The sequence below is a fragment of the Mustela putorius genome, unplaced genomic scaffold (genome assembly GCF_011764305.1).
Source record: "Mustela putorius furo isolate JIRA1106 unplaced genomic scaffold, ASM1176430v1.1 tig00003853_pilon_pilon_pilon, whole genome shotgun sequence".
Taxonomy (NCBI): Eukaryota; Metazoa; Chordata; class Mammalia; order Carnivora; family Mustelidae; genus Mustela; species Mustela putorius.
The window spans coordinates 11,485,064-11,509,242 of NW_025422005.1; the positions used below are offsets into that span (position 1 = coordinate 11,485,064).

The 24,179-nt window shown below is 43.1% G+C and overlaps 1 protein-coding gene across 3 annotated transcripts in view; it reads right to left on the minus strand.

Annotated features, from left to right (window-relative positions):
• Window positions 1-15,136, minus strand: part of FBXO42 (F-box protein 42) — a 105,465-nt gene extending 90,329 nt beyond the window's left edge. For all 3 annotated transcript variants that reach the window (XM_045063823.1, XM_045063824.1, XM_004741388.3), the window contains exon 1: window positions 14,915-15,136. The gene's annotated coding sequence lies outside the window, so the exon portion shown is untranslated. The remainder of the gene's footprint in view (window positions 1-14,914) is intronic.
• Between the last annotated feature and the right edge of the window lie 9,043 nt (window positions 15,137-24,179).

Here is a 24,179-nt window from a genome sequence, read left to right on the forward strand (position 1 = left end):
AGATATCACCAGGACCAACATCAGCTGACACCCCAGAACCGAAAACGAGCAGAATCAGAGGAGATCTGCAGAGACCCAAAACTGATTAAATCCCTTTAAAAAGGGAAGGATTTTGGCAGGAAACTGTCAGACTCTTCAGACGTGGCCCCTTTATGTCTGACCACTTAAAAAAGTCAACTATCGCCAATGGTCCGCCCAATGGATCTCTGAACAGAACTGAGACCCTTCCCTGCTTGAACAGAAGGAGCAGTAAATGCCGAGAGCTGACCCAGACCAGACCAAAGCCTTAGCTCAATGGCATGCTCAGAGACTACGTGTTGGGTTCGTTAACTTCCTGCACCTTCCTTTATCTTGTTTGTTGTATGGCTTGTCTTCTATCCTGCTCTGTGTGCTGTGTAAGAAGCCAAGTTTAATAACATGGTGAAGTGTCATTGAGTTTGGAATCCTAAACCTGCTTTATAATCGCGATTTAACTTTATGACTGAATAAGGCTGACTGTGGAAAGACAAACCTGTGCGTGCATCGTCATAGCGTGCTCGTGACAAGTGTACATACTATGGCAACCTTTTGTGTAAGAAGAGAGAAAAATGAATATATGCAGATATTCACTTACTCTTGCAAAAAGAAACATTGAAAGGATAAACCAAAAATTAATAAAAATTAGGAGAGTCCAAGTACCAGTCATGGGGCACCTCTTGGCAACCCCTCCTCATGGTCCCAGCTCTGAAAATGGCAGCCAGTGTTTGAGGTGGTCACCCTTCCTCCATATTTTTTTTTTTTTTTGAGATTTGATTTATCTACTTGAGAGAGAGCAAGGTGAGAGATCATGAACAGGGTGAAGGGCAGAGGCAGAAGCTCCCTGCTGAGCAGGGAGCTCAATGTGGGGCTCAATCCCGTGACTCCAGGATCATTAAATGAGCGGAAGGCTGACGCCTATGCAGCTGAGCCACCCAGGCGCCCCCTCCTCCATATTCTTTAAAAGTTCTGGTAGTCCCATCTACCCTTTCGGTTCCCCCAACTCTTGAGACTATAGTTTCACCTGTAATTATGAATCTCTAAATTACACCCTACTCCTTTTTTTACTGTCTTGCAACACATACACTACCAATTCTCTACATTAAGTCCCCATTTGAATATCTAGTACATTTTTCATTCTACTGAATGGATCCTGACAGAATGTTAAGGGTAAAAAGAATCACAAAGGAATCTTAAATTTGCCTCAGTAATTTTGTCAGTAGTAACATGGATACAGTATTTTAAAAATCTCTAATGTCTACTGTAAAATAAAGTAAATAAATGTGAACAATACTTAAAAACCAAGACTTCCAGTTGAAGAGAGACAAATACAAAATCGCTTAAAGAGGGGGGAATAAACCCTGCAATATGTTCAAAATAAACTGGAAACAGCAATATGAAGTTTTTATTTCTAAAAAACCTATTTTCCAATTCTGCTCATTGAAAGACCTAGAAATAATGAAGATCCAGTAGCAATGTGCATTCCTGGCACTCAGATCTTGGGTTTCTAATGGCATTCCCTATAAAAGAAACTAGGTCGGGGCAACTGGGTGGCTTGGTAAAGTCTCTGCTCAGGTCATGATCTCGGGTTCCTGAGATTGAACCCCCCCCCGCCCCCCGCATCCAGCTCTCTGCTCAGCAGGGAGCCTGCATGCCCCTCTCCTTTTGCCTGCCTCTCTGCCTACTTGTGCTTTCTCTCTGTGTCAAGTAAATAAATAAAATCTTCAAAAAAATTAAAAAAAAAAAAGAAAGAAACTAGGTCTTCCTAGAAAAAAAATGACTGATTTCAGTCAAGGACAGGGAAAGTAAAATGTGAATCTGGAATACCTTGTTGTGATAGAAAACATCCCAAAGACCAATTGGGGGCATGTCAAAAGGACACAATACCAGCTTAAAGAGACTTACATTAGGGGCGCCTGAGTGGCTCAGTGGGTTAAAGCCTCTGCCTTCAGCTCAGGTCATGATCCCAGGGTCCTGGGATCGAGCCCCGCATCGGGCTCTCTGCTCAGCGGGGAGCCTGCTTCCTCCTCCCTCTCTCTCTGCCTGCCTCTCTGCCTACTTGTGATCTCTGTCTGTCAAATAAAATAAATCTTTAAAAAAAAAAAGAGAGACTTACATTAGCTGAAGGTTAACTTGTCAGAAAGACTAATGCTACAACTACGTGTAAAACAATAAATAAAAACCACGTCACCTACAGTGATACAGAGAACAGCAAAGAAACTTACCACCACTGAGGTGACCAATTCTTTTTTTTTTTTTTTAAAGATTTATTTATTTATTTGACAGACAGAGATCACCAGTAGGCAGAGAGGCAGGCAGAGAGAGAGAGGAGGAAGCAGGCTCCCTGCTGAGCAGAGAGCCCGATGCGGGACTCGATCCCAGGACCCCGAGATCATGACCTGAGCCGAAGGCAGCGGCTTAACTCACTGAGCCACCCAGGCGCCCCAAGGTGACCAATTCTTGACTAAGAAAATTTACAATGAAAAGCAAAGAACTAAACATACTACCTTATTAGGAGAAATTTCTAGTAGCTCATTCTCAAGTTGATGGTATCTTGCCAGCTACTAAATGTGGAAGGAAGAGTAATAATCATCATCCTTCTGCAACCTCCAGTGAAATAACTGATTCTGACAGGGACCCTTAATAAGTGCTAAAACCAAGAAGGGAAAGACAGCTGAAAAATAGCATAATTGCGTTATGTTAAGTTGCTACCCCACAGATTGTCTGATCACTACAAAGGGAAAGCTTTACAACAGAAAGATCAAGACTTTCATATGAACCAAGAGATCAAATTTAGCATCATTATAATGATACAATATGAGTACACATATCACAAAGGATTGCAAATATGAATATAATCAAGACTTTAGAGTTGTCTAAAAAGAGGATAAAAGGGTTAAATGACACAAGGAAACATTGATACAAATCGTGAATGTGAAAAAGTCTACCAGAGAACCAGACTGGTACCCTCAAAAAGTCAATGTCATTTAGGGAAAAGAAAAAAAGGGGGGATTGGGGAGGAGGGGGCTGTTTTAGATTAAGAAGAAGAAGAAGCTAATTAAAACCAAATGCAATTTAGGAATCCTGACTGGATCCTGGTTTCTACTTCAGTCCTTTGCACTTGTTCTCTCTGTCCCCAGAACTTAACGTTGAACATTCTGCCTTGTGTCTCAGCCTGAACATGAACTTCTCACAGAGGCCTCCTCTAAACCGTCCAATCTCAGCCTTTCCCTTCCGCTCCATGTCCTTATCACATCACCGTTTTATTTTCTTCCTAGTACTTACTACTACCAGAAATTTTATTCATTCATTAATTGCTTTCTCCAATCTCAAAATATAAGATCCAGGAAACCAGACACCTTGACTATTTTGTCCACTGTAACCCTCATACCATGAGCCATGCCTAACACATAATAGCATTCAATAAATACTTGAGGTTTGGGGTTTGTTTGTTTGTTTGTTTTTAAGGTTTTATTTATTTATTTATTTGAGAGAGACAGAGAGCAAGCCCGCAAGCAAGCAAGAGAGGGAACACAAGGGGCACCTGGGTGGCTCAGTGGGTTGGGCTTCTGCCTTTGGCTCCGGTCATGATCTCAGGGTCCTGGGATCGAGTTCCACATCAGGCTCTGCTCGGTGGGGAGCCTGCTTCTCCCTCCCTCTCTGTCTGCCTCTCTGCCTGCTTGTGATCTCTGTCAAATAAATAGACAAAATCTTTAAAAAAAAAAAAAGTTTTAAGAGAGAGAACACAAGCAGGAGGAGTGGGAAAATGAGAAGCAGGCTTCCCACTGAGTAGGGAGCCTGATGTCGGGCTCAATCCCAGAACCCTGGGATCACGACCTGGGCCAAAAACGACTGGGCCACCCAGGCACCCATTCTTTTTTTCTTTTTTTTTTTTTTAAGATTTTATTCATTTATTTGACAGAGAGCAGGAGAGAGACAGAGAGAAAGCACAAGCAGGGGAAGCAGCAGAGAGAGAGAAGCAGGTTCCCCATTGAGCAGGGAGCCCAATATGGGGCTAGATCCCAGAATCCTGGGTGCCCCTTGGGGGGCTTTTTAAAAAAGATTTCATTTGGGGCACCTGGGTGGCTCAGTGGGTTAAAGCCTCCGCCTCTGGCTCAGGTCATGATCCCAGGGTCCTGGGATCGAGCCCTGCATCCGGCTCTCTGCTCAGCGGGGAGCCTGCTTCTTGCCTCTCTCTCTGCCTGCCTCTGTGCCTACTTGTGATCTCTGTCTGTCAAATAAATAAAATCTTTAAAAAAAAAAAAAAGATTTTATTTGACACAGAGAGCACAAGCAGGGGGAGCAGCAGGCAGAGGAAGAGGGAGCAGCAGTCTCCTCTCTGAGCAGAGAGACCAATGTGGGCTCAATCCCAGAACCCTGGGATCATGACCCAAGCTGAAGGCAGATGCTTAACTGACTGAGCCACCCAAGAGCCCCTCAATATTTGTTAAATAAATGGACCAACAAACAAAAACGCAACAAAGATTCAATAGACACTTGAGATCATACAATGTCTCAGAAAGCTCATGAGGAACAGCAATCTGTAAGAACTGAAAGTGTATACTACATGAATATCTGAGTGCCTAACACATAAGCACTAAAATGTGTCTACAAGGCACTAAAAGTATTATATATAAATTACACCACATGATATATCCCTTTTAAGCTGCTTGGCAGAAAGTAATTAGCGCAATAATTTTCTTTTTGAATACTGACTTTAACCTAATTGTGCAAGGACGAGTGGCTCAGTGGTAGAGCATACAGGAAATAATATACAGAGCTTCAGAAACTAATTAAATGGAAGAAGAAGGAAAAAAAAAAAAAAGACCCAGGCCACCTGGGTGACTCAGTCAGTTCAGCGTCTGCCTTTGGCTCAGGACATGATCCCAGGGTCTTGGCTTCGGGATTGCTGCTCAGCAGGGAGTTTCCTTCTCCTTCTGCCTCCCCAGCCCCCATGCTCTCCCTCAAGCATGCATGTGTTCTCCCTCGAGTGTGCGTAAACTCTAATAAAAATAAATAAAACCTTGGGATGCCTGGATAGCTCAATCGGTTAAGCATCTGCCTTTGGCTCAGGTCATGAACCCAGGGTCCTGGGATCGAGTCCCACGTCGGGCTCCTTGCTCAGCGGGGAGCCTGCTTCTGCCTCTGCCTGTTCTCCCTGCTTGTGCTTGCTCTCTTGCTCTCTCTGACAAATAAATAAAATCTTCAAAAGAAAAAAGACCCCCTTCCTAGGAAGATGAATGTTCAGTTGTACACATGAGCATAATATGCAAGAGAGGCAAGCCAAGATACAATGAAGGTCATACAGAGAGTTCAAAAGATAAGCAGGGGACACAGGCACTTAGAGAAGTTATCATGGGTTCTTGATCAGAGTAGAAACATTCAAATAATATCCCTTAAGACTGATCTGTCAAAACACTGTCACCTCAATCTTAACCATTTCCAAAGATTACTGAGAAGAAAATCTCAAATAACAGCAGCTTCTGTTTATTGAGTGTTTACCATGTGTTAGGCATTTAGTTAAATATTTTACACATATGTCATGAGACAGGAATTGTAATTGCCATTTGAAGATGAGGGAGACTGAGATCACAAAACTAGCAAATGGCAGAGCCCTGGCAACGAGAGCAGCTAAGAACTCTAACACTACCCCAGTCTGCTTTCAGCTCATGAAAGCCTGGTCTACAGTCACAGTCAAGTCAGGCAAATCTAAGGTATCTTGAGTAAGAGAATACAGAACTACATGGCCAGATACAAGTGATGAAAGATTTAAAGAAGAAAAAAAAAAAAAAAGATTCCTGGTTTTATGGTCTATCAGACCAGAATAAAATTATTCTACCTATAGATATGGGAATATTGAGAAAGGAACTTGTTTAGTAAGGTTTTTGCCTTAATAGAAGAGAGAGGTGAGATAATGGACTCAGTTGTGAACACCTGCACGGCTGAGTTAGAGGATATGCTCTATGAAACCCCTGGAGAACCAAGAAGCATAAAAGAAAGATCACATCTAGAGGGATTTAAGACACATCAGGGCAGTGGTGTCAAATGGAGCCATGAACAAGGCCAGTTCTCCAATCAAGGATAGAAAGAGAAGCACAGGAGAAAAACTAAAACATGAGCGGCGCCTGGGTGGCTCAGTGGGTTAAGCCTCTGCCTTCGGCTCAGGTCATGATCCCAGGGATCAAGCCCTGCATCCGGCTCTCTGCTTGAAGGAGAGCCTGCTTCCTGCTCTCTCTCTGCCTGCTGCTCTGCCTACTTGTGATTTCTCTCTCTGTCAAATAAACAAATAAAATCTTTTAAAAAATAAAAATAAATTAAAAAATGAAACATGCATTCCTGTGAAAGGACAGGTATGCCACTGGCTATACTATATACAATTTAGGAGATTAAGTTCCCTCTGTCCCAGTTTTATTTTCTTATTCCTTAAGTTTTCTTATTATTATCTTATTTCTTAAGTTTACTTATCTATTTATTTCTGTAACCTGTACACCCAACGTGAGGCTCAAACTCACATTTGAACCCACTGATTAAGAGCTGCATGACTGAGGGGCGCCTGGGTGGCTCAGTTGATTAAAGCCTCTGCTTCGGCTCAGGTCATGATCCCAGGGTCCTGGGATCAAGCTCTCTGCTCAGCAGGGAGCCTGCTTCCTCCTCTCTCTCTGCCTGCCTCTCTGCCTACTTGTAATCTCGGCCTGTCAAATAAAATAAATAAAATCTTTTAAAAAGAGGGGGGGGGCACCTGGGTGGCTCAGTGGGTTAAAGCCTCTGCTTTCGGCTCAGGTCATGGTCCCAGGGTCCTGGGATCGAGCCCCGCATCCCTGCTGAGCAGAGAGCCTGCTTCCTCCTCTCTCTCTGTCTGCCTCTCTGCCTACTTTTGATCTCTGTCAAATAAATAAAATCTTAAAAAAAAAAAAAAAAAAGAGCTGCATGATTGAGCCACACGATCCGTCCGATTGAGCCAGCCAGGTGCCCCTTGTCCCCAGTTTTAATGTTCCATAAAAACAATATAATAAAGTATAACATTTGGATATTTATATGTGCTACACAATGTGCTAAGAAGTTCACATACAGGGGTGCCAGGGTGGCTCAGTGGGTTGAGCCTCTGCCTTCAGCTCAGGTCATGATCTCAGGGTCCTGGGATCAAGCCCCACATCAGGCTCTCTGCTCAGCAGGGAGCTTGCTTCCCGCACCCCCCCCCCCACACACTCTCTCTTGTGATATCTCTCTCTGTCAAATAAATAAATAAATATCTTTTTTTTTAAGATTTCATTTATTTATTTGACAGACAGAGATCATAAGTAGGCAGAGAGACAGGCAGAGAGAGAGGAGGAAGCAGGCTCCCTGCTGAGCAGAGAGCCCGATGTGGGGCTCGATCCCAGGACCCTGGGATCATGACCTGAGCCGAAGGCAGAGGCCTTAATCCACTAAGTCACCCAGGTGCCCCCAAATAAATAAAAACTCTTAAAAAAAAATTCACATACATTCCCATATTTAATTGTCCCATAACACAGGCATCATTATCCTGATTTTATAGATGAAAAAAACTGAGACTTAGAGAAGCTAAGATCCATACCTCAGGAGAGAACTAGGGTATGAACCTGAGTCTACCGGGGGCTAAAGCCCAGGATCTTAATTACTATGTCAAAATAAATGGTTACCAAGCCATCCCACAGAGCATACAGGTTACCTTTTTTTTAATTGTGATAATATATACATAAAACTTGCCACCTCAACCATTTTTAAGTGTGCACTTTGGTTGTCTTATGTACATTGACACTGTTATAAAACCATCCCCCATCCATCTCCAGAACTTGTAATCATCCCAGACTGAGACTGTAACATTAAACAATAATTCCCCAAGCCCTCCTCTCCCCAGCCCTTGGCAACTACCAGTCCACTTTCTGTCACTATGAACTGGACTACTCTAGGTACTTCATATAGGTGGAATCATACAGTACTTGTTCTTTTTTGTCAGGCTTACTTCACCTATCATGACTTCAAGATCTGTTACCGTTAAGTTACTTTTAAGTTAAATAAAATGTGAAATTTTAACCCATGGGTCATTACGCATCTCTACAGAGAATTACATTCCCAAATTCCATACAATGTATAAAACACATTTTGGAGGAGAGAACTGCATTTAGTGAGAAAAGAGAGGTGAGTTAAATTTGAGAGACCCACAGGGAAGTAAATCTTTACGTTCAGTAATATGGAAGAGAGAAGCTGGCTTGATCTTGCTTGACTAGAGCAAAGGGCCTACTGGGGAAGATGTCATTAAGTATCAAATCAAAAGTTAAGAAAAACAGTCTTGCACAACACAAGGCAAACACAATACCGTTTGATTCTAAAAGAAGATGCTATTCCTTTTTGGCAAAAGACAGCAAGACTACTAATAAAAAAGCTTTAGGGGAACCTGGCTGGCTCAGTCAGTGGGGCCTGTGACTCCTCATCTCAGGGTTGTGGGTTTGAGCCCCATGCTGGGTGTAGAGATTGCTTAAAAATAAAAATCTTACCCCCAAACAACAACAATTTTAAAAGAACTATTGAAATAAAAGGATAAATTCCATTTCCCCTTGACTTCTATTTGAAAAGCCAGGAGATGGAAGAGGCAACATTTTAGTAAAACTGTATTGATGAATTCATAATTAACATCAATCTTTCCCTAAACAATGCACCAAGAGGTTCATTCCAGAAAAAAAATTCCTTGCTCTCTATTAGCGACATGAACCAAGCATTTAAAATGAGATTAATGGGGTGCCTGAGTGGCGCAGTACATTAAGCACCCAATTCTTGGTTTGGGTTCAGGTAGTCATCTCATGGTCTTGAGACAGAGCCCCTGCCAGGCTCTGCAGTCAAGGCAGAGTCGGCTTGAGATTCTCTCTCTCTCCCACTCTCCCTCTGCTCCTCCCACCCATGCACACCCTCTCAACTCTCTAAAATAAATAAATCTTAAAAAGTAAATAAATAATTTTAAAAAGAAAATAAATAAAATGAGAATAATAAAGGAAACACAAATTCGGAAATTATGTGTATTAGTGAATTCCTTAAAATAGTTGAAATAAAAGTATTCAAAATGGGGGCACCTGGCTGTCTCAGTCAGTAAAGTATGTGACTCTTGATCTTGGGGTCACGAGTACAAGCCCCACACCGGGCCTACAGCTTAACTTAAAGAAAAAGAAAAATAATATCCTAAATATTAAATATTCTAAAGAAATAGTAACAGCTGAAACTAAAACTTGTTTGTCTTTATTTTTTTTCTTGTTTGCCTTTACAGTAATGAACTGAACTATCCCAAATATATATATTACTAGAAGATAAAATAAGTTACTGTTCAAAGTAGTAAAATTTTCTAAGTGACTACTACTCTATATAATACCTATACATTTATCAGACATATATATAAATAAGTATCAAAGCATTACAAGAGCATTTCCACTTTAGAAACAAAACACTGAACAGTGACACTGGAAAAAATTAAAAACTTGGGGGATGGGGCGCCTGGGTGGCTCAGTCATTAAGCACCTGCCTTCAGCTCAGGTCATGATCTCAGATCCTGGGATCACACCCCACATTGGGCTCCCTGCTCAGCGGGAAACATGCTTCTCCCTCTCCCTCTGCTGCTCCCCCTGCTTGTATTCCCTCTCTTGCTGTCTCTATCAAATAAATAAATAAAATCTTTAAAAAAAAATAAAGATTTTATTTATTTGACAAAGGTCACAACTAGGCAGAGAGGCAGGCAGAGAGAGAGAAGGGGAAGCAGGCTCCCCACCGAGCAGAGAGCCCAATGTGGGGCTCAATCCCAGGGCCCTGGGATCATGACCTGAGCTGAAAGCAGAGGCTTTAACCCACTGACCCACCCAGGCGCCCCAATAAATAAAATCTTAAAAAAAAAAAAAAAACTTGGGGGAAACTCTACAACTTAAAAAATTTAATACAGGGGCACCTGGGTGGCTCAGTTGTTGGGCGTCTGCCTTCGGCTCAGGTCATGATCCCAGGGTCCTGGGATCAAGTCCTGCATCGGGCTCCCAGCTCGGTGGGAAACCTGCTCCTCCCTCTCCCTCACCAGCTCCCCTGCTCGTGTTCCCTCTATCACTGTGTCTCTCTCTGTCAAATGAGTAAATAAAATCTTAAAAAAAAAACAAAACAGAAAGAATCAAAATTCAAAGCAAATTTGCTTGCCAATACATCCATGAGTAAGGAAGAGCAAAATCAAGCTATAGGAATATCACAAAGTTGTAATTTTACAAGATATTTAAAAGGACACAAAAAACAATTTAATTCTTTTCTTGTTTTGCTTTGTTTTCTTCCAACACTTTTTTTAAAGTAAGCTAAACAGGGGCGCCTGGGTGGCTCAGTGGGTTAAAGCCTCTGCCTTCAGCTCAGGTCATGATCTCGGGGTCCTGGGATCGAGTCCCGCATCGGGCTCTCTGCTCAGGAGGGAGCCTGCTTCCCTCTCTCTCTCTCTCTCTGCCTGCCTCTCTGTCTACTTGCGATCTCTCTCTGTCAAATAAATAAATAATATCTTTTTAAAAAAATAAAAATAAAATAAAGTAAGCTAAACAGGGGGCGCCTGGGTGGCTCAGTGGATTAAGCCGCTGCCTTCAGCTCAGGTCATGATCCCAGGATCCTGGGATCGAGCCCTGTATCGGGCTCTCTGCTCTGTGGGGAGCCTGCTTCCTCCTCTCTCTCTGCCTGCCTCTCACTGACTTGTGATCTCGGTCTGTCAAATAAATAAATAAAATAAATCTTTAAAGTAAGCTAAACAGGGGGCGCCTGGCTGGCTCAGTGGGTTAAGGCCTCTGCCTTCGGCTCAGGTCATGATCCCAGGGTCCTGGGATCAAGCCCCACATCAGGTTCTCTGCTCTGCAGGGAGCCTGCTTCCTCCTCTCCCTCTGCCTATCAAATAAATAAATAAAATCTTTAAAAAAATAAAAAAAAATAAAGTAAGCTAAACGGGGAGCACTTGGGTGGCTCAGCCAGTTAACCAACTGGTCATTTTGGCTCAGGTCATGATATCATGGGTTGAGGAATGGAGTCCTACATCAGGTTCTGCGCTCAGCAAAGAGTCTGACCCAGGATTCTCTCTCTCCCTCTGCCTCTGCCCCTCCCCTCGCATGTGCACGCACTCTCTTGTTCACTCTCTCTCAAATAAATAAATCTTAAAGTAAGCCATATGGCCAACATGGGGCTTGAACCAACAGCCCAGAGATCAAGAGTAGCATGGTCTATAAACTGAGCCAGGCCGCAGCCCCAGGTCACAAAAAACAATTTAGAAAATAAGCTGGGGGCACCTGGGTGGCTCAGTCAGTTAGGCATCCAACTCCTGGTTTTGGCTCAGGTCATGATCTTGGAGTCCTGAGATCAAGCCCCATATGGGACTCCGAGTTCAGCATGGAGACTGCTTGAGATCCTCTCTCCCTCTGCCCCGCCCCCCATTCATGATCCCTCTCTCTCAAATAAATCTAGAAAGAAAGGAAGGAAGTGAAGGAAGGAAGGAAAGAAGCAAAGCTGAACTATGAGCACAATACTAGGCAATTTTTTTATTTTTCTGATGTTTATTTACTTAAGTAATCTATACCCCCAACATGGAGCTCCAACTCACAACCCTGAGATCAAGAGTTGCAAGCTCTTCCAACTGAGACACCCGGGTCCCCAAGACTGGGCAACTTTAAAGTTACTTCTCTATGTGTCATATCCTTCTATACATAACAAATTCACAATACAGAAAAATAAACAGACACATTACCTTCATTTTACTATCAACCACCATCTTAAAGCCCTCATTTTTAGTGTTGAGTATTTACATGGTTAATATGTAAACATGAGTATTATCAAATTGTAAATGTTCTATTGATACTGTACCACGTAAAGATTCTACACATCCCAAAACTCATGAAGTTTGCAATACAGACGACAACATGCTAAATTAATTATAAAACTACCACAGCACTAAGATGAGGAACTTGTATTGCGATACAGAAGTTCAATATCAGAGATGCTAAGCAACTTTTACCTACATGAATGAATATAAAATAGTTCAGTATAGTCCTGGTTTAAGTTGTCAGCTTCGCCCAAAAAGGAAAAAGGACCTTCTCGCTTAATTTATTACTGAGAGAAAGGAGACAGTACTACAACTACTTACAGTACACATTCTAAGGGACTGACTACTAAACATTAACTAAACGTGATCAAATTAAAATCATACATTGCTTCTTATACCGGTTTACACAACAAAAAACAAAAACATCATCACTCTAAAGTTGTCACCATTTAGTAATCTGAGATATTTTCACTGCAGCTGCAATGTTTGTGTTTGTTGCCTGGTATATGACTCACTCTCAGGTTCTCCCAAGACTTTGTTAGATTTTTGAGAATGCAGAAATCATAACTGGGGCATACTGTGTGGGAAGTGTCATGACTGTGAATGAATAAAAGGGAGAAAGAAGTCAAGATTAAAAAATATTTTTAAGTTTTTATAAAAAACAAATCACTCACAAAAGGCAGATTTTTCTGCAGAATAGGAAAGGCTATGGAGCCATCCTGGCCCTAAGAAGCCTTCCTTGACTCCCTCAGTTGGATTCTGTGCATTTCTTACTTTTTAAAGTACAACATACTTAACTACTTTCCTTGTCTGGCTCCCCAACCAGGCTATAGGCAACTTGAGACCAAAATGAGACCAAATGCCCAGCGTATATAGAGGGCCCTCGGTAAGGGGTTTTCATAAAACTGATCATTGAATAATCAATCTTACATTTACCTGTTATTTTACAAAGGACTCTCACAGAACATTATCTCTTCTGACCCACGTAACAATCTCCAAGTGGAAAAGGCATTAGTTAACCAAACGGCTTCTGGTTTTATAAAAAGTTGTTAATTCCGTGACTAAAACAACCCTGAAATCACAAAAGATAATCACGTATTTGTTCATCTTTGAGAAAACTTCTCCTTGGGACTTCAATATCCTTGTAAAACCCAGAGATTTTAATAGCATTTGTGCCTGCTCTTAATAATAGGTAGGAATCATGAACAGCTCTGAATCTTACAGAAGAGTTTAACTATATAAAGCAGTGTTATATGAAGGCTCTTTTAGCAATCAGACAATAAGGAGCATCCTAAGCTATTTTTCCTGATCCTGTTCTTTTGGAGACTCTGAGAAGGTAAGAAATTTACAAAGGGCGAAATGCTGGAGAGTGAATGATGTCATGGATGTCATGAAGTTGCATCAATACCTGATGATGATTTAGCACAACAATGCAACACATTATGCCAAGAAGCATAGTGTCAAACCATGAGGATGTTTTACTGCATTATTGCATGATTCTTAGCAAACTGAAATTTAAGGTGGCTCTTCAATTTTCTGTGAAGTTACTTGTTCAGGTTTATGGCCTTATGAAAGGCAATAAGAAAATCTACAAATCTCTATGGGAAAGCTTTAAGAGAAGGTCAAAGATTAGCTAATATTAAATCAAGCAGTTGTCACTTTAACAATTAAAAGCTTTCTAAGGTAAACAAAACATCCCTGCGTCAATGTAGATTGAGTAATAGATTTATACTGGGTTTGTCAAAAGCAAACAGTTACAGGATATAAAATGACAACACACAATAGAAAGGACGCCCAATCAGATTTTGCACATGAATATGCTCAAAGTTAGGAATTTGACACAGTCACTAGTCACTGTAAAAGCTGCAGACTGAATTTTAAATGTTCGATTCTAAATGATGGTATTTCTCCTCTAATTTCCTTCTCCCTTTAAACCCATGATGTCATCATTTTAAACACAAGGGAAACAAATTTTAGTTACAAAGATATTCAGTGTGTCCAAGCCAAAGCCATGGCCGAAACATTTTCCCCATAGCACAATTCCAGCTGATCCCATCATTCTTCAAGGAAGAGATCACAAGGCTTCAAGCCAGCTTCCCAACGTGAGAAACTAAATCAAAACCTCCCAATTAGCAGCTGAACAACAAAAACTTATTCTCAGGAAGGAATAACAATGTCCTTGCCAGTAGGTGAGAGCTGGTAAGGTGTCTGAATCTTCACCCAGAGCAATCAGAATCCCACGACAGAAAAGCCCAAAGACTCCGGCAATTAAGGGAAGCTTTTATTTTCCGAATAAAATTCAGGAGATTGAACAGACAAAAGCAATTAGCTATTCCGAAGCTCAAAAACACAAAGGTTTTCAAACAAACGAAGGCTTCATTAGCACCTAAGTTATACTCTGCAGAGACCATCAAGATCTCAGAATCGGGTTTTCCTCCGTTTACAAATTCGTTCCCACCCTCCACCGTTCCCTTTGCACAAACAATTCTCACAGTCACAACGTGGACTGCTGTCTCAATCAAGGAGACCCGCAGTCCCCCCACTTCGCCGGAGGAACACTCGAAAAGCTAAGCGGCAAGACAGGCTGCTTGTGTTTTATTTTTAAAACCAATTCCAAAATCTCCCCCTCTGCAGCTACAGCTTCACCACCGATGCCGGCCCCTCGCCGCAGCCCCAATTTTGGAAGGCGCTGGACTCCGGCTCCTCAGCGCAAGGCGGTAAAGATCCGGGGGCCGGGTGAAAGATTAGCTGACACCCTGACAGCCATCCCTGCCCTGGTCATAACACCCTTTCGTAGACGCGGTGAGGGGATGTGAACCGCCCTCCTTGAGGAGAGGGGCCGGGTTCACTCCCATTCCAAAGGCGAGGTGGAAAGGGGCACTCCTCCTCCTCCCTGCCTAACCCAGCGAGGCCGAGGATGACGACAGCAAGGCCCCCAGGCCAGCCGGCACCGACCCCCGCGCAGGATGCGCGGCCTGCGCCGGGCCGGGGACGCCCCCTGCCCCCTGCGGGCCTGGGGCATAAAGGGCAGAAGGCGCCGGCTCCCCGCCGCGGCCCCAGGAGAGGGAGAAGCCTCACCTGGTCCAGTCCGCGCCACGCTCTCGGGTTCGCTCCGCTGGCGACGGCGATGAAGGAGCCGGGGACAGAGCCAGAGCAGAGGTGCTCCGCCTCAAACGGCGCTTGCCGCACTGGGGCTCCTCACAGCTGGCGGGACCCCGAGCCGCCCGGAGCCGCCATCTTCCTCCACTCAAACGCCGCCGCCGCTGCTGCTGCTCTGGCCGGGAGAAGACAGCGCCGAGTGCGCATGCGTCGGGGACTGGCGCGGAGGACGCGCTCGCACAGACGTCAACGGGGCGTGCCCGAGCGAGGCGGCCTAGGGATGGCGCCATGTTGGGAAGGGACGTGGTCCCTGGCAGAGGTTCTCCGGCGGCTGGAACGCCGCCCCGCCGGGGCAGTGAAGCTGGCTGGAGTGGGGGAACGTCGAGCTTCTGCGCCAGCCTTCTTGAATCCCTAGAACCGACCCCAGAGCTGCACCCATCTCCCCTACTGCACTTAGGCCGAGGGGCAACTGGAATTTCCCCAATGGCTTGAGACTGTATAGACCTAGGGCCAGGAACTAAACTCTAACTCATTTGGATCCACGGGGGCTGATGGGCACGAGGGAGGGCTGTGCTGAATGGACGTGCTCTTGGACGTCAACCGAAGAAGGGAAACTGAGTGCCTTGATTGTGCAATGGAAGCCTCCCTTAATGGAGGCACCCACAGTGTGACTTGTTACTAGCTCCTTTTATCAGATGAGGAAAACTGAGATGCAGAGTAGTATCAGTATGTTTTCCCAAGACCTCACACCTGAGGAGCAAGGTCGGGCTGAGGGAGACAGGGCAGAATGTGGATTTAGACATATATGATTCCCAAGCTCCACTATCACCAGGCGGTGAGGTCCAACAAAATACCTCTTCCAAGGGGGCACCCTGGTGTGTAGGTGAGAATCTCCACCGTCTCATGCATTTGGTAAGTGGTCTAAGATAATGCCAGAGATACAGAGCCCAAGGGCTTCAGTCCTAACCATTTGCGCCTGAAACAAGCAATTCTCAGCTGCCAGCCCACCGTTTAGGAATAAAGTGGACCTTCTGGGGTATCTCTTGGGTCATAGGTCTGGGTCAGAACCCAAGTCCCTTTGGGTTGGGAGGACAAGGTACTCTTGAGGAGACGTGGGTCAGCCTCGCTCCAGAAAGTACTGGATAATTCAGTGGTCCTCAAACTTGGATAATTCAGAGACCCCAGGGGAAATACTTGTGAAACCCCAGCATGAGAAACTGATTTAAGAAACTCAAAGTTTTGGGACGCCTGGGTGGCTCAGTTGGTTAAGCAGCTGCCTTCGGCTCAGGTCATGATCCCAGCGTCCTGGGATCGAGTCCCATATCGGGCTCCTTGCTCCGCAGGGAGCCTGCTTCTCCGTCTGACTCTGCCTTCCACTCTGTCTGCCTGTGCTTGCTCTCGCTCACTCTCTCTGACAAATAAATAAAATCTTTAAAAAAAAAAAAAAAGAAACTCAAAGTTTTTCAGTTAGGAAATATCATAATGAAGGAGAAACTTGGCAACTGTAACTGGTAAAAGAAATATTAAAAGCCTGTTATTAAGAACCCCAAGCATAAAAATGGCCATAGAGCTTGTGACGAATCCCACCACTCACCAAAATACTCTATAGAGCTCAATGCTAGAAACACTGGACCAGCTATTAATTGCTTCCTTTTAAAAATGCAGGTTCCAGGGCCCACCTTAGCTCCCTCACCCACCCATCCATCCCACCCCCAACCCACCTCAGACTTTTTCTTAAAGTTCCTAGGACTTCTGATGCTCAGGTTGGTTTGGAATTGCTTGCTAGAACAAGTTCAAATATAGAACCATTCCCCCACTCTCCTCCCAAATCTAAGTGAAAGACGGCAGATACTCCTGTTTTGTTCACTGCTATATCATCTAATTTAGAGACTGGCACACAGTAGAGACTTACTAAGTATGTGTTGAATTCAATATGTTTTGAATTCACTGGAGCACATTGGGAATCTGACAACTAAGAGGGCATATAGTCAACAAATATTTAGTGAGTACCTGTATGTGCCAAACCATGTAATATGTATAGAACATATTTTTTTAAGATTTTATTTATTTATTTGACAGACAGACATCACAAGTAGGCAGAGAAGCAGGCAGAGAGAGAGGAGGAAGTAGGCAACACGCTGAGCAGAGAGCCCAAAGCAGGACTTGATCCCAGGACCCTGGGATCATGACCTGAGTCGAAGGCAGAGGCTTTAACCCACGGAGCTACCCAGGCACCCCGAACATATTTTTAAATAAAATTAACAAAGCCCCATGTCCTTGTAGAGGTTCCCTAGAGTTACTGGGAAAGACAGACAATAAACAAGTAAATAAGCCACTATAAAATTATTAATTGTGATTAGCATGAAAGATTTAATGTTAAAGCAAAATCTTTTTTTTTTTTTAAGATTTTATTTATTTATTTGACAGAGAGATCACAAGTAGGCAGAGAGGCAAGCAGAGAGAGTTGGGGGGGGGCAGGCTCCCTGCTGAGCAGACAGCCCAATGCCAGGATCCCTAAGATTATGACCTGAGCTGAAGGCAGAGGCCCAACCCACTGAGCCACCCAGGCGCCCCTTAAAGCAAAATCTTTAATAATAATCATAGCTGATGTTTATTGTGTACTCTTATGTGTCAAACTGCTAAGTAGTTGCCATTATTGTGCTTATTTTGCAGATGATGAAACTGAGGAGAGGTGCCTGGCTGGCTCATTTGGTGGAGCATGTGACTCTTGATCTCCTGGTTGTGAGTTTGAGCCTCACGTTAGTGTAGAGATAACTTAAAAATAAAATCTTTTAAAAATTAATTAACTAATTAAGACAAAAGAAACTGAGGCACATGGGGATTAACTAACTCAACCCAGGATCACAGGGAAAGGTTTGAACCCAGGTGGTTTTGCTTCAAAGCCTTTGTTATTGTTAATTTTGTGCATTATTTTTTCCAATTTTCTATTGTGGTAAAATACCCATAAAAAATAAACAACATTTACTATTTTACCCTTTTGAAGTGCAGCATTCATTGCTAATAAATACATTTATACTGTTGTGCAACCATCACTACGGTCCCTCTCCAGAACTGTTTTTTGACATACATTATATTGGTTTCAGGCATATGATACAATGATTCAACATTTATATACATTTCAAAGTGATCACTGCAGATGTAGCTAACAAGTGTTACCACACAAAGTTGTTACATATTATTAACTATAGTCCCCATGTTGTACATTGTATCACTGCGTCTTATTTATTTTATAACTGGAACTTTGTACTTTTCCTCTCCTCTTTTTTCACCCATTCTCCCACCTTTTCCCTCTGGCAACCACCACATTGTTCTCTGTATTTATCAGTCTGTATTCATTCTATTTTGTTTTTAAATTGTTTTAAGTTTATTTATTTATTGTTTTAAGTCATCTCTTACCCAATGTGGGGCTTGAACTCACAACCCTGAGATCAAGAGTTGCATGCTCTGCTGACGGAGCCAGCCAGGTGCCCCTGTTTTGTTTTTCAGATGCCATATGTAAGTTAAATCATACAGTATTTGCTTTTCTTTGCCTTATTTCATTTAGCATAATACCCTGTAGGTCCATCATGTTGTCACAGATGGCAAGATTTAATTCTTCTTTATGGCTGAGTGATATTCCATTGTATAAATATATCACATCTTCTTCTTCTTCTTCTTTTTTAAGATTTTATTTATTTGTCAGAAAGAGAGAGAAAGCACACAAGCAGGCAGAGAGGCAGGCAGAGGTGGAGAGAGAGACAGGCTCCCTGCAGAGCAAGGAGCCTGATGGGGGACTCGATCCCAGGACCCCAGGATCATGACCTGAGCCGAAGGCAGTGGCTTAACCCACTGAGCCACCCAGGCGTCCCTATATCACATCTTCTTTATCCATTCATCTATCAATGGACACTTAGATTGTTTCCATAGCTTAGCTAATGCAAATAATGAGGCAATGCATATAGAGATGCATATATCTTTTTGAATTAGTGTTTCTTTGGATAAGTATTTCTGTGGATAAATACCCAGAAATAGAATTGCTGGATGTTATGGTAGTTCTATTTTTGATTTTCTGAGGAATGTCCATACTGTTTTCCACAGTGGCTGCACCAATTTAAGGTATTTTTTTGGAAATATTTTATTTATTTATTTGACAGACAGAGATCACAAGTAGGCAGAGAGGCAGGCAGAGAGAGAGAGGGAAGCAGGCTCTCTGCTGAGCAGAGAGCCCAATGCGGGGCTTGATCCCAGGACCCCGAGATCATGACCTGAGCCGAAAGCAGAGGCTTTAACCCACTGAACCACCCAGGCGCCCCAGCCTGCACCAATTTATATCCCCACTAATAGTGCACAAGGGCTCCTTTTTCTCCACCTCCTTGGTAACACTTGTCTTTTCTTGTGCTTTTGATAATAGCCATTTTCACATGTGTGAGGTGATATCTCTTTGTGGTTTTTGTTTTTGTTTTTTTAAAGATTTTTTTTTTTTTTGACAGACAGAGATCACAAGTAGGCAGAGAGAGGGGAGGAAGCAGGCTCCCTGCAGAGCCGAGAGCCCGATATGGGGCTTGATCCCAAGACCCTGGGATCATGACCTGAGCCAAAGGCAGAGGCTCAGCCAAACCTAGGCTATTCAACTCTATGCAATGTTCCTTCTGATAAAGAGGAGATAAGATTGACATCAGTTATATATGATCTGAAATATCATCAGGAAAACTGGATGTTACCTCTAGGTCATAGAGATTTCGGGACAGGGAAGATATGTGTTGAAAATAGTATTTTAGAGAGGCATCTCGGTGGCTCAGTCAGTTAAGCATCTGCCTTCAGCTCAGGTCATGATCCTAGGGTCCTGGGATGGGGCCCCGAATTGGGCTCCCTGCTAAGCAGGGAGCATCCCCCTCCCTCTCCCTCTGCCTGCCACTCCTCCTGCTTGTGCTCTCTCTCTGTCAAATAAATAAAATCTTAGAAAGAAAAAGAAAATGTTATTTTAGAATAATCTTTCTGCAGTGTGAAGGCTGATTGGGATATGATTGGACACAATAGGACAAGAGATGAGGCAGGGATGAAAGGGGCAGCCATTGCCTCTCTATAAGTAAAAGAAAAGTTAGTTTTCCTCCAGTCTATTCCAATAATCAATTAGTGAAGTACAATTCTTATATATATACTCATGTATATACATGAATAAAGACTTTATTTACTTATTTGACAGACAGAGATCACAAGTAGGCAGAGAGGCAGGCGGGGGTGGTGGGGAAGAGCAGGCTCCCTGCTGAGCAGAAAGTCTGATGTGGGGCTCCATCCCAGGACCCTGGGATCATGACCTGAGCCAAAGGCAGAGGCTTTAACCCACTGAGCCACCCAGGCACCCCTAGAATAAGTAAGCTATTAACATAGAACAACATTCAAAAGCTACAAAAGGACATATAAAGATCAAGTCCATCATACTGGTCCCCCAGCAACCTCTCTCCTCCATCAATGTGATTACCATGACAAGTTCCTTATATCTTTCCAGAGAGGCATACACAATACACACATACACATATAGGAGCGCCGGCCTGGCTCAGTCAGAAAAGCACGCAACTCTTGATCTCTGCATTGTGAGTTTGAGCCCCACACTAGGGGTAGAAGTTGCTTAAATTAAAAAAACAAAAAACAAAGCAAAACCCCCACATACATATTTAAATAAATAAACCTACAGATAGCAGCAAACTAAACATGTTGTTCTTTACCTGGCTGCTTAAAAAAAAAAAATTATTTAACTATAATTCTCTGAGGTCATTCCGTGTCAGCATACTTAGGACCAACGAAATTTTGTTAACAAATTGCATTCTGTTCCTTTGTATGAATGTACCATATATCTTTTAAACAAATGCTCTAGAGATGGACATTCAACTCTACTGCTTTGTGACTATAAACAAAGTAGCCAAGAATATCTTTGTCCTTTTGTTATTTGCATATGGGCAAATGTATCTACAGGTAAATTTCCCAGAAATGCAATTGTTGGGTCAAAAGGCATGAACCCTTTAAATATTGGTAAGTTTTCCCTTTCTTTCTTTCTTTTTTTTTTTTTAAGGTTCTATTTATTCATTTGAGAGTGAAAGACAGAACACAAGTGAGGGAGGAGACAGAGGGAAAGAGAGAGAAGCAGCTGGGAGTTGATGTGGGACTCGATCCCGGGATCTGGAGATCATGACCTGAGTTGAATGCAGACGCTTAATCATCTGAGCCACCCAGGCACCCCTAACATTTATTTCTTGACATAACTGCCTACATAGCTCCAGTTCATGCATTAGATGGAAAGTTTGTTCACTGTGGGCTTTGCTCTTTTGGAGGAGGGGAGGGGCAAAGGGAGAGGGAGATAGAAAATCTCAAGCAGGCTCCAGGCTCACCAGGCAGGGCTCACAACCCTGAGACCATGACCCGAGTTGAAATCAAGAGTCAGATGCTTAACTGACTGAGCCACCCAGGCGTGCCTGGGGCTTTGCTCTTAATTCTTTTCACATCTCAATGTTTTACATGGTCTATAAAAGGTGCCTGCAGTTCTGAGTGCAAGTCCCAAACATGCGTGGTATATCATGTTTTAGGATATCTGTTAATATATGTATGTGCCCTACTTCAACTTTTGGGGCTTTCCCCCAGTGGAAGAAAACCACCACCACTTCCTCAATTTTAGAGTTCATTTGGCCCCATTTCTTCATTTTACAGATGAGGAAGGGACTTGCCCAAAGTCACAAAGGGCCCATATGATTAACTAGGGCTGGTCTCCTGGTGGCCCATCGGTTGGAACAAAGGCTATTTCCTTTGCAGCATCCTCCAATGGTCTCCTAGATCTTTATCTTTCTGTTCTCCTAGAAAACTCAGTCCCAGGAATGCCCAGCTAATTGCTTTGTTAAGGCGCATTGCCAAATACAACAAAATTGTAAGGAACTATCTCCCTCTGCTGGTAACATGCTACAATCACAAAGCCTTCAAAAAAAAAGTGTCCTCAGCCTTAAAAAACTAATCACACCCCAAGAGTGAGACTTACGGTCCCTAAGACTTAGTCAGGGTAATTCATTTAAGGAAATAGGTTCACAGAAGAATGTATTCAAAATAAATATAGCTCCAGAGAATGAACAAGACAAAATCCTTTTTCTTTGGACAGGCTGTCCATAGTATTAGCTGTATTTTAGAGAATTTGAGCTGCAAATGAACTATCCATGTGGAGATGCCAAGAAGAAGCCTCAGAAACACCCAGGGAGGTCAGGACTGGAATCAACTTTGGGAATTTTAGTGTTCAGTGGGTGGCTCACACCGTGAGCATCAAGGCAAAAATGACGGACTGAGGACACACCCTGAGATGATCCATATTTCAGACACAGGAAGTCATGAAACCAGAGAATTAGTAAGCACATCACTTTAACTTCTAAAGACGTAACATTTAATACATGATTGCAGTTTACAACAATCATTATTAGGATTGCAATTGCAAAAATTCTCAACAGGAAGCTGTTACTTTAGGAAGATGACTGGCATGCTAAAAACATGAAAGGAAACACATTTTAGGTTAGATAATTTGATTACAATGGCTAAATGCAACAGTACCAAATGACAGGGCTTTAATACTGGGAGGCCTATATGAACATCAGTGAGAATAAAAACACATGGTGTTTACTTTTCCCTTGTTTTTGTGTTTTGGGAAAGAATGGATGAGTAGAGAGTTTTAAGTCTTCTTAGGGAGGCAAGACACCTGGTAATGATAAGAGTTAATGTTTGGAAGTCTTACTGCTGGCCAAGCATTGTCCCATGCTTTATATAGTAACTAGTTTAATTCTGACGATTTAAAAAAAAATTTTATACTCTTCAGGGTGCCTGGGTGGCTCAGTGGGTTGAGGCCTCTGCCTTCGGTTCAGGTCATGATCTCAGGGTCCTGGGATCGAGTCCCGCATCAGGCTCTCTGCTCATCAGGGAGCCTGCTTCCTCCTCTCTCTGCCTACCTCTCTGCCTGCTTCCTCCTCTCTCTGCCTACTTTTAAATAAAATTTAAAAAATTAAAAAAAATTTTATACTCTTCAGGGTTTTTTCTTTTTTAAGATTTTATTCATTTATTTGACAGACAGAGATCACAAGTAAGCAGAGAGGCAGGCAGAAAGAGAGGGGGAAGCAGGCTCCCTGCTGAGCAGAGAGCCTGATGTGGGCTCAATCGTCAGACCCTGGGATCATGACCTGAGCAGAAGGCAGAGGTTTTAACCCACTGAGCCACAGGTGCCCATAATTCTGACGATTTATAGTAACTAGCTTAATTCTGACGATCTGCCTTTGAAGCGGCTAGTACTACTATTATCTCTGTTTTTGTACACTCAGGGAAACTGAGGAACAGACACCTTAAGTAACTTCATAAGATCACAGGAGCTTGGGGCGCCTGGGTGGCTCAGCAGGTTAAAGCCGCTGCCTTCGGCTCAGGTCATGATCCCAGAGTTCTGGGATCCAGCCCCGCATCGAGCCCCGCATAGGGCTCTCTGCTCAGCAGGGAGCCTGCTTCCTGCTCTCTCTCTCTGCCTGCCTCTCCGCCTGCTTGTGATTTCTGTCAAATAAATAAATAAAATCTTAAAAAAAAAAAAAGATCACAGGAGCTTGAGTTGAAAGTGTCAAAGTTGAACTTTAAAGTTGAAGGTCTCTACCACTGCACTGGAAAAAAATGAAACAAGAATATTGTTTAGGGAGATGCGTAAGGAAATGATTATGTATCTGTCGTTAATGACTCAGGAGAACTTTAGTAGTGCTGGTTGTCCAACTCGGGTGCTGGTATTATCAACTAAGGATGTTCTTACTGAGGATACAAAGGAGGGTTAACAGACGCTTGTAATACTGCTTTGTGTGCAGGAAAACTGTAAAAAATTCTCCCCATCACACAAAAATAATGTCTTATGCATCAGCAGGTATTCTTCATTATCTGGTGAGGTATAAAACATTTTCAGAACTTTGAAAAAAGCGTAGTCTGCAGTTTATAAAGATTACGACTCACTTAAAAAAAAAAAAAAAAGTTTTCAGTAATTGCCTGCCCTTAGAAAAGATGGCTCCAAAGAACACACTCTCCGTACTCAAGACGATGACTTCACAGGGGCTCTCCCATTCACTACGAAAGTCAACACTTGCCCTTAAGAAAAATGGCGACTTTCGGGATCGTCTGCCCTTTCCCAAGATGGCTCTCTCTACGCTAGTGGGCCCCGGCGGGATGCGTCTTCCGGGCTTGGCAAGGGGCGGGGTCCATT